Source organism: Oncorhynchus gorbuscha, linkage group LG23 (genome assembly GCF_021184085.1).
Source record: "Oncorhynchus gorbuscha isolate QuinsamMale2020 ecotype Even-year linkage group LG23, OgorEven_v1.0, whole genome shotgun sequence".
NCBI lineage: Eukaryota > Metazoa > Chordata > Actinopteri > Salmoniformes > Salmonidae > Oncorhynchus > Oncorhynchus gorbuscha.
In genome coordinates this window covers 70240245-70250735 of record NC_060195.1, presented here as the reverse complement: position 1 = coordinate 70250735, position 10491 = coordinate 70240245, and positions in this window count along the sequence as shown.

Sequence of the window (10491 nt, the reverse complement as noted above, 5' to 3'; positions counted from 1 at the left end):
CCAACCAGCCAAGACCAACCCAACCAGTCAAGACCATCCCAACCATCCCCAACCCAACCAGCCAAGACCACCCCAACCAGCCAAGACCATCCCAACCATCCCCAACCCAACCAGCCAAGACCACCCCAACCAGCCAAGACCACCCCAACCAACAGAGAACACCCCAACCATCTCCACCCAAACCAGCCGAGAACACCCAAACCATCCCCACCCCAACCAGCCAAGACCACCCCAACCAGCCGAGACCACCCCAACCAGCCGAGACTACCCCAACCATCCCCACCCCAACCAGCCGAGACCACCCCAACCAGCCGAGACCACCCCAACCAGCCGAGAACACCCAAACCATCCCCACCCCAACCAGCCAAGACCACCCCAACCAGCCAAGACCACCCCAACCAGCCGAGACCACCCCAACCATCCCCACCCCAACCATCCCCACCCCAACCAGCCGAGACCACCCCAACCAGCCGAGACCACCCCAACCAGCCGAGACCACCCCAACCAACAGAGAACACCCCAACCATCCCCACCCCAACCAGCCCAGACTGCCCCAACCAGCCCAGACTGCCCCAACCATCCGAGACCACTCTAACCAGCCGAGACCACCACCAACCAGCCAAGACCACCCCAACCATTTTCATCCCAACCAGCCAAGACCAACCCAACCAGCCGAGACCACCCCAACCATCCCCAACCCAACCAGCCGAGACCACCCCAACCAGCCAAGACCACCCCAACCATTTTCATCCCAACCAGCCAAGACCAACCCAACCAGCCAAGACCACCCCAACCAGCCAAGACCACCCCAACCATCCGAGACCACCCCAACCATCCGAGACCACCCCAACCAGCCGAGACCATCCCAACCAGCCAAGACCACCCCAACCAGCCAAGACCACCCCAACCATTTTCATCCCAACCAGCCAAGACCACCCCAACCATCCGAGACCACCCCAACCATCCGAGACCACACCAACCAGCCGAGACCATCCCAACCATCCGAGACCACCCCAACCAGCCGAGACCACCCCAACCAGCCAAGACCATCCCAACCAGCCAAGACCACCCCAACCAGCCAAGACCACCCCAACCATCCGAGACCACCCCAACCATCCGAGACCACCCCAACCAGCCGAGACCACCCCAACCAGCCAAGATACCCCAACCAGCCAAGACCACCTCAACCAGACAAGACCACCTCAACCAGCCGAGACCACCCCAACCAGCCGAGACCACCCCAACCAGCCGAGACCACCTCAACCAGCCGAGACCACCCCAACCAGCCGAGACCACGCCAAACATCTCCACCCAAACCAGCCGAGACCAACCCAACCAGCCGAGACCACGCCAACCATCCCCAACCCAACCAGCCAAGACCACCCCAACCAGCCGAGACCACCCCAAACGAGCCGAGACTACCCCAACCAGCCGAGACCACCCCAACCATCCCCAACCCAACCAGCCAAGACCACTCCAACCAGCCAAGACCACCCCAACCAGCCGAGACCACTCCAACCAGCCGAGACCATCCTCACCATTTCCATCCCAACCAGCCGAGACCACCCCAGCCAGCCAGGCAAGACCAACCCAACCAGCCGAGACCACCCCAACCAGACGAGACCACGGCAACCATCCCCAACCCAACCAGCCAAGACCACTCCAACCAGCCAAGACCACCCCAACCATCCGAGACCACCCCAACCAGCCGAGACCACCCCAAACAGCCAAGACCACCCCAACCATCCCCAACCCAACCAGCGAAGACCAACCCAACCATCCCCAACCCAACCAGCCAAGACAACCCCAAACAGCGAAGACCACCCCAACCAGCCGAGACCACCCCACCAATCCCCAACCCAACCAGCCAAGACCAACCCAACCAGCCAAGACCACCCCAACCATCCGAGACCACCCCAACCAGCCAAGACCACCCCAACCATCCGAGACCAACCCAACCAGCCGAGACCACGCCAACCATCCCCAACCCAACCAGCCGAGACCAACCCAACCAGCCAAGACCAACCCAACCATCCAAGACCACCCCAACCATCCCCAACCCAACCAGCCAAGACAACCCCAAACAGCGAAGACCACCCCAACCAGCCGAGACCACCCCAACCATCCCCAACCCAACCAGCCAAGACCACCCCAACCAGCCAAGACCACCCCACCAATCCCCAACCCAACCATCCCCAACCCAACCAGCCAAGACCACCCCAACCAGCCAAGACCACCCCACCAATCCCCAACCCAACCATCCCCAACCCAACCAGCCAAGACCACCCCAACCAGCGAAGACCACCCCACCAATCCCCAACCCAACCATCCCCAACCCAACCAGCCAAGACCACCCCAACCAGCCAAGACCACCCCACCAATCCCCAACCCAACCATCCCCAACCCAACCAGCCAAGACCAACCCAACCATCCAAGACCACCCCAACCAGCCAAGACCACCCCAACCATCCCCAACCCAACCAGCCAAGACCACCCCAACCATCCGAGACCACCCCAACCAGCCGAGACCAACCCAAACCAGCCGAGACCAACCCAATCAGCCGAGACCACCCCAACCAGCCGAGACCACCCCAACCAGCCAAGACCACCCCAATCAGCCGAGACCACCCCAACCAGCCGAGACCACCCCAACCAGCCAAGACCACCCCAACCAGCCAAGACCACCCCAACCAGCCAAGACCATCCCAACCAGCCGAGACCAACCCAATCAGCCGAGACCACTCCAACCAGCCGAGACCACACCAACCATCCGAGACCACCCCAACCAGCCGAGACCAACCCAACCAGCCGAGACCAACCCAACCAAACCATGGCCCCACCCTATTAGAACCGTCTAGATCAGACCTATGCCCCTTCTGCACCCACCCCCTTCTGCCCGCCCCTCCTGCAGCAAGGACCTCAACAGTACAGCAGCACATATGCCCAGGCCATTAGCAGAGCAACAGGACCAACCCCCCCACACTAAGGAACCCGCCTGTTTGGGCCACTGTAGTGGGTCCGAGGCCTAAACCATATTAAAACAACACTAGACACTAAGGAACCCGCCTGTTTGGGCCACTGTAGTGGGTCCGAGGCCTAAACCATATGAAAACAACACTAGACACTAAGGAACACAAACATTTTACTATTTCATCCCAGACTTCTTTCAAACAAATTGGAAATACAGACATTGTCATCCTACAAGAAACATGGTATAGAGGAGACGGACCCACTTTGGGTTGCCCTCTAGGTTACAGAGAGCTGGTAGTCCCATCCACCACACTACCAGGTGTGAAACAGGGAAGAGACTCAGGGCGTAAGCTAATTTGGTGTTGAGCAAACCTAACCCACTCCATTAAATGAGTCAAAACAGGAACGTTTTACATCTGGCTAGAAATTAGTGAAGACATCAAATCTATGAAATAACACATATGGAATCATGTAGTAACCAAAAAAGTGTTAAATAAATCAAAATATATTTTATATTTGAGATTCTTCAAAGTAGCCACCCTTTGCCTTGATGACAGCTTTGCACACTTTTGGCATTCTCTCAACCAGCTTCATGAGGAAGTCACCTGGAATTAACAGGTGTGCCTTGTTAAAAGTTAATTTCTGTAATTCTTAATGCATTTGAACCAATCAGTTGTGTTGTGACAAGGTAGAGGTGGTATAGAGAAGATAGCCTTATTTGGTAAAAGACCAGGTCCATATTATGGCAAGAACAGCTCAAATAAGCAAAGAGAAACTGCAGTCCATCATTACTTTAAGTTATGAAGGTCGGTCAATCTGGAAAATTTCAAGAACTTTGAAAGTTTCTTCAATGCAATTGCAAAAACCATCAAGCACTCTGATGAAACTGGCTCTCATGAGGACCGCCACAGGAAAGGAAGACCCAGAGTTACCTCTGCTGCAGAGGATAAGTTCATTAGAGTTACCAGCCTCAGAAATTGCAGCCCAAATAAATGTTTCACAGACTTCAAGGAACAGACATCTCAATATCAACTGTTTAGAGGAGACTGTGTGAATCAGGCCATCATGGTCCAAATGCTGTAAAGAAACCACTGCTAAAGGACACCAATAAGAAGAGATTTGTTTGGACCTAGAAACACAAACAATGGACATTAGACAGGTGGAAATCTGTCTCAGATGTGAGATTTTTGGTTCTTACTGCCATGTCTACTGCCATGTTTACTGCCATGTCTACTGCCATGTTGGTTCCAACCTCTGTGTCTTGTGAGACGCAGAGTAGGTGAACGGATGATCTCTGCATGTGTGTTTCCCCACTGTGAAGCATGGAGGAGGAGGTGTGTGTTTCCCACTGTGAAGCATGGATGAGGAGGTGTGTGTTTCCCACTGTGAAGCATGGAGGAGGAGGTGTGTGTTTCCCACTGTGAAGCATGGAGGAGGAGGTGTGTGCTTCCCACTGTGAAGCATGGAGGAGGAGTGAAGCATGTGTGTTTCCCACTGTGAAGCATGGAGGAGGTGTGTGTTTCCCACTGTGAAGCAATTGTGAAGCATGGAGGAGGTGTGTGTTTCCCACTGTGAAGCATGGAGGAGGTGTGTGTTTCCCACTGTGAAGCATGGAGGAGGAGGTGTGTGTTTCCCACTGTGAAGCATGGAGGAGGAGGTGTGTGTTTCCCACTGTGAAGCATGGAGGAGGAGGTGTGTGTTTCCCACTGTGAAGCATGGAGGAGGAGGTGTGATGGTGTGATGGTGCTTTGCTGGTGACACATTCAGTGATTTATCTAGAATTCAAGGCACACTTAACCAGCGTGAATACCACAGCATTCTGCAGCATTACACTATCCCATCTGGTTTGCGCTTAGTGGGACTATCATTTGTTTTTCAACAGGACAATGACCCAACACACCTACAGGCTGTGTAAGGGCTATTTGACCAAGAAGGAGAGTAATGGAGTGCTGCATCAGATGACCTGGCCTCCACAATCCCCGGACTCAACCCAATTTTAGATGGTTGGGGATGAGTTGGACCGCAGAGTGAAGGAAAAGCAGCCAACAAGTGCTCAGCATATGTGGGAACTCCTGTTGGAAAAACATTCCAGGTAAAGCTGAAGGCCAAGATTGTGCAAAACTGTCATCAAGGTAAAGGGTGGCTACTTTGAAGAATCTCAAATCTCAAATATATTTCTTTAACACTTTTTTGGTTACTACATGATTCCATACGTGTTATTTCATAGTTTTGATGTCTTCACTATTATTCTACAATGGAGAAAATCGTAAAAAAAATAAAGACAAACCTTTTTAAATGAGTCCAAACTGTTGACTGGAACTGTACATGCAGTCAATTATTAAAGACTTCCGGAACCCACCGGATTCTCCAATTACATTGAATGAGCAACAGGACAAAATACAAATCCTTCCAACCCAAAAAAGGTCTGTGGTGTGTTGATGGTATCCTCAATGAAATGATAAAATATACAGACAACAAAGTCTAATTGGCTATACTAAAACTCTTTAACATCATCCTCAGCTCTGGCATCTTCCCCAATATTTGGCACCAAGGACTGATCACACCAATCCACAAAAGTGGAGACAAATTTAACCCCAATAACTACTGTGGGATATTCATCAACAGCAACCTTGGGAAAATCCTCTGCATTGTCATTTACAGCAGACTTGTACATTACCTTAGTGAAAACAATGCACTGAGAAAATGTCAAATTAGCTTATTGACAAATTACGGTACGACAGACCAGATATTCACCCTGCACAACCTAACTGACAATCACACAAACCAAATCAAAGGCAAACTCTTGTCATGATTCATATACAGAGACAGATAGACAGAGAGAGAGAGAGAGAGAGAGAGAGAGAGAGAGAGAGAGAGAGAGAGAGAGAGAGAGAGAGAGAGAGAGAGAGAGAGAGAGAGAGAGAGAGAGAGAGAGAGAGGGACAGAGACAGAGAGAGAGGGACAGAGACAGAGAGGGGGAGAGAGAGAGACAGAGAGACAGAGGGACAGAGACAGAGAGGGGGAGACAGAGAGACAGAGAGAGAGAGAGAGACAGACAGACAGACAGACAGACAGACAGACAGACAGACAGACAGACAGACAGACAGACAGACAGACAGACAGACAGACAGACAGACAGACAGACAGACAGACAGACAGACAGACAGACAGACAGACAGACAAAGAGGGATAGAGAAAGAGAGAGAGAGAGAGAGACAGAGAGAGAGAGACAGACAGACAGACAGACAGACAGACAGACAGACAGACAGACAGACAGACAGACAGACAGACAGACAGACAGACAGACAGACAGACAGACAGACAGAGACGGAGAAAGAGAGAGAGAGAGGGACAGAGACAGAGACAGAGAGAGAGGGACAGAGACAGAGAGGGGGAGAGAGAGAGACAGAGAGACAGAGGGACAGAGACAGAACGACAGAGAGAGAGAGAGAGAGGGACAGAGACAGAGAGACAGAGAGACAGACAGACAGACAGACAGACAGACAGACAGACAGACAGACAGACAGACAGACAGACAGACAGACAGACAGACAGACAGACAGACAGACAGACAGACAGACAGACAGACAGACAGACAGACAGACAGACAGACAGACAGACAGACAGAGAGGGACAGAGACAGAGAGATAGAGAGAACTGCTGTACTGCAGAACTTTTTATCTCTGAAACGGAAAACCATCAGTTATTTAAAAGCAGCAGGTTTAACAGGATCTCTGCCGACACACGTTGAAAACATTGTTTGTGCAACCCTGTCTTTGTGCTCAACTAAAGATTACTATCAGTAGTACAGAGAGAAAGAGAACAAGAGAGAGAGAGACTCCATTATTCATTCTATGGTATTGAGGTAGAGAGAGACTCCATTCTTCATTGGGAGAGAGAGACTCCATTATTCATTCTATGGTATTGGGAGAGACAGATTCCATTATTCATTCTATGGTATTTCCATTATTCATTCTATGGTATTGGGAGAGAGAGACTCCATTATTCATTCTATGGTATTGGGAGAGAGAGACTCCATTATTCATTCTATGGTATTGGGAGAGAGAGACTCCATTATTCATTCTATGGTATTGGGAGAGAGAGACTCCATTATTCATTCTATGGTATGGTGAGAGAGACTCCATTATTCATTCTATGGTATTGGGAGATAGAGATTCCATTATTCATTCTATGGTATTGGGAGAGAGAGACTCCATTATTCATTCTATGGTATTGGGAGAGAGAGACTCCATTATTCATTCTATGGTATGGTGAGTGAGAGACTCCATTATTCATTCTATGGTATTGGGAGATAGAGATTCCATTATTCATTCTATGGTATTGGGAGAGAGAGACTCCATTATTCATTCTATGGTATTGGGAGAGAGAGAGAGAGAGAGAGATACTCCATTATTCATTCTATGGTATTGGGAGAGAGAGACTCCATTATTCATTCTATGGTATTGGGAGAGAGAGACTCCATTATTCATTCAATGGTATTGGGAGAGAGAGACTCCATTATTCATTCTATGGTATTGGGAGAGACAGATTCCATTATTTATTATATGGTATTGAGGGAGAGAGAGACTTCATTCTTCATTCTATGGTATTGGGAGAGACAGACTCTATTATGAATTATATGGTAATGTGGGAGAGAGAGACTCCATTATTCATTCTATGGTATTGAGGTAGAGAGAGACTCCATTCTTCATTCTATAGTATTGAGGGAGAGAGAGACTCCATTATTAATTCTATGGTATTGAGGGAGAGAGAGACTCCATTCATCATTATATAGTACTGAGGGAGAGAGAGGGAGAGACTCAATTCTTCATTCTATGGTATTGAGGGAGAGAGAGACTCCATTCTGCATTCTATGGTATTGAGGGAGAGAGAGACTCCATTCTTCATTCTATGGTATTGAGGGAGAGAGAGACTCCATTCATCATTCTATGGTATTGAGAGAGAGAGAGACTCCATTCTGCATTCTATTGTATTGAGGGAGAGAGAGACTCCATTCTTCATTCTATGGTATTGAGACAGAGAACGACTCCATTCTTCATTCTATGGTATTGGGAGAGATAGAGTCCATTATTCATTCTATGGTATTGGGAGAGAGAGACTCCATTATTCATTCTATGGTATTGGGAGAGAGAGACTCCATTATTCATTCTATGGTATTGGGAGAGAGAGACTCCATTCTTCATTCTATGGTATTGAGGGAGAGAGAGACTCCATTCTTCATTCTATGGTATTGAGGGAGAGAGAGACTCCATTCTTCATTCTATGGTATTGAGGGAGAGAGAGAGACTCCATTCTTCATTCTATGGTATTGAGGGAAAGACTCCATTCTTCATTCTAAGGTATTGAGGGAGAAGGGGAGAGAGAGAGATTGAGAGAGAGAGAGAGACAGAGGGACCCCATTCTTCATTCTATGGTATTGAGTGAGAGGGAGAGAGAGAGACACTCCATTCTTTATTCTATGGTATTGAGGGAGAGAGAGAGACTCCATTTTTCATTCTATGGTATTGAGGGAGAGAGAGACTCCATTCTTCATTCTATGGTATTGAGGGAGAGAGAGACTCCATTCTTCATTCTATGGTATTGAGGGAGAGAGAGAGACTCCATTCTTCATTCTATGGTATTGAGGGAAAGACTCCATTCTTCATTCTAAGGTATTGAGGGAGAAGGGGAGAGAGAGAGATTGAGAGAGAGAGAGAGACAGAGGGACCCTAATTCTTCATTATGTGGTATTGAGTGAGAGGGAGAGAGAGAGACACTCCATTCTTTATTCTATGGTATTGAGGGAGAGAGAGAGACTCCATTTTTCATTTTATGGTATTGAGGGAGAGAGGGAGAGAGAGAGAGTCCATTCTTTGTTCTAGGGTATTGAAGGAGGGATGAGAGATGGTGAGAGAGAGAGAGACAGAGCGAGAATCCATTCTTGGTGCTTGAGTATTGCAGGAGGGATGGAGGGAGGGATGGAGAGAGATAGAGACTCCATTCTTGGTTCTTGGTTGTTGAGAGAGAGGGATGAAGGGATGGAGGGATGGAGAGAGATAGAGACTCCATTCTTGGTTCTTGGTTGTTGAGAGAGAGGGATGAAGGGATGGAGGGATGGAGAGAGATAGAGACTCCATTCTTGGTTCTTGGTTGTTGAGAGAGAGGGATGAAGGGATGGAGGGATGGAGAGAGATAGAGACTCCATTCTTGGTTCTTGGTTGTTGTGAGAGAGGGATGAAGGGATGGAGGGATGGAGAGAGATAGAGACTCCATTCTTGGTTCCTGGTTGTTGAGAGAGAGGGATGAAGGGATGGAGGGATGGAGAGAGATAGAGACTCCATTCTTGGTTCCTGGTTGTTGAGAGAGAGGGATGAAGGGAGGGATGGAGAGAGATAGAGACTCCATTCTTGGTTCCTGGTTGTTGAGAGAGAGGGATGAAGGGAGGGAGAGAGATAGAGACTCCATTCTTGGTTCCTGGTTGTTGAGAGAGAGGGATGAAGGGATGGAGAGAGATAGAGACTCCATTCTTGGTTCCTGGTTGTTGAGAGAGAGGGATGAAGGGATGGAGGGATGGAGAGAGATAGAGACTCCATTCTTGGTTCCTGGTTGTTGAGAGAGAGGGATGAAGGGATGGAGGGATGGAGAGAGATAGAGACTCCATTCTTGGTTCTTGGTTGTTGAGAGAGAGGGATGAAGGGATGGATAGAGACTCCATTCTTGGTTCCTGGTTGTTGAGAGAGGGATGAAGGGATGGAGGGATGGAGAGAGATAGAGACTCCATTCTTGGTTCCTGGTTGTTGAGAGGGATGAAGGGATGGAGGGATGGAGAGAGATAGAGACTCCATTCTTGGTTCTTGGTTGTTGAGAGAGAGGGATGAAGGGATGGAGGGATGGAGAGAGATAGAGACTCCATTCTTGGTTCCTGGTTGTTGAGAGAGAGGGATGAAGGGATGGAGGGATGGAGAGAGATAGAGACTCCATTCTTGGTTCTTGGTTGTTGAGAGAGAGGGATGAAGGGATGGAGGGATGGAGAGAGATAGAGACTCCATTCTTGGTTCCTGGTTGTTGAGAGAGAGGGATGGAGGGATGGAGAGAGATAGAGACTCCATTCTTGGTTCCTGGTTGTTGAGAGAGAGGGATGAAGGGATGGAGGGATGGAGAGAGATAGAGACTCCATTCTTGGTTCCTGGTTGTTGAGAGAGAGGGATGAAGGGATGGAGGGATGGAGAGAGATAGAGACTCCATTCTTGGTTCTTGGTTGTTGTGAGAGAGGGATGAAGGGATGGAGGGATGGAGAGAGATAGAGACTCCATTCTTGGTTCCTGGTTGTTGAGAGAGAGGGATGGAGGGATGGAGAGAGATAGAGACTCCATTCTTGGTTCCTGGTTGTTGAGAGAGAGGGATGAAGGGATGAAGGGATGGAGGGATGGAGAGAGATAGAGACTCCATTCTTGGTTCTTGGTTGTTGAGAGAGAGGGATGAAGGGATGGAGGGATGGAGAGAGATAGAGACTCCATTCTT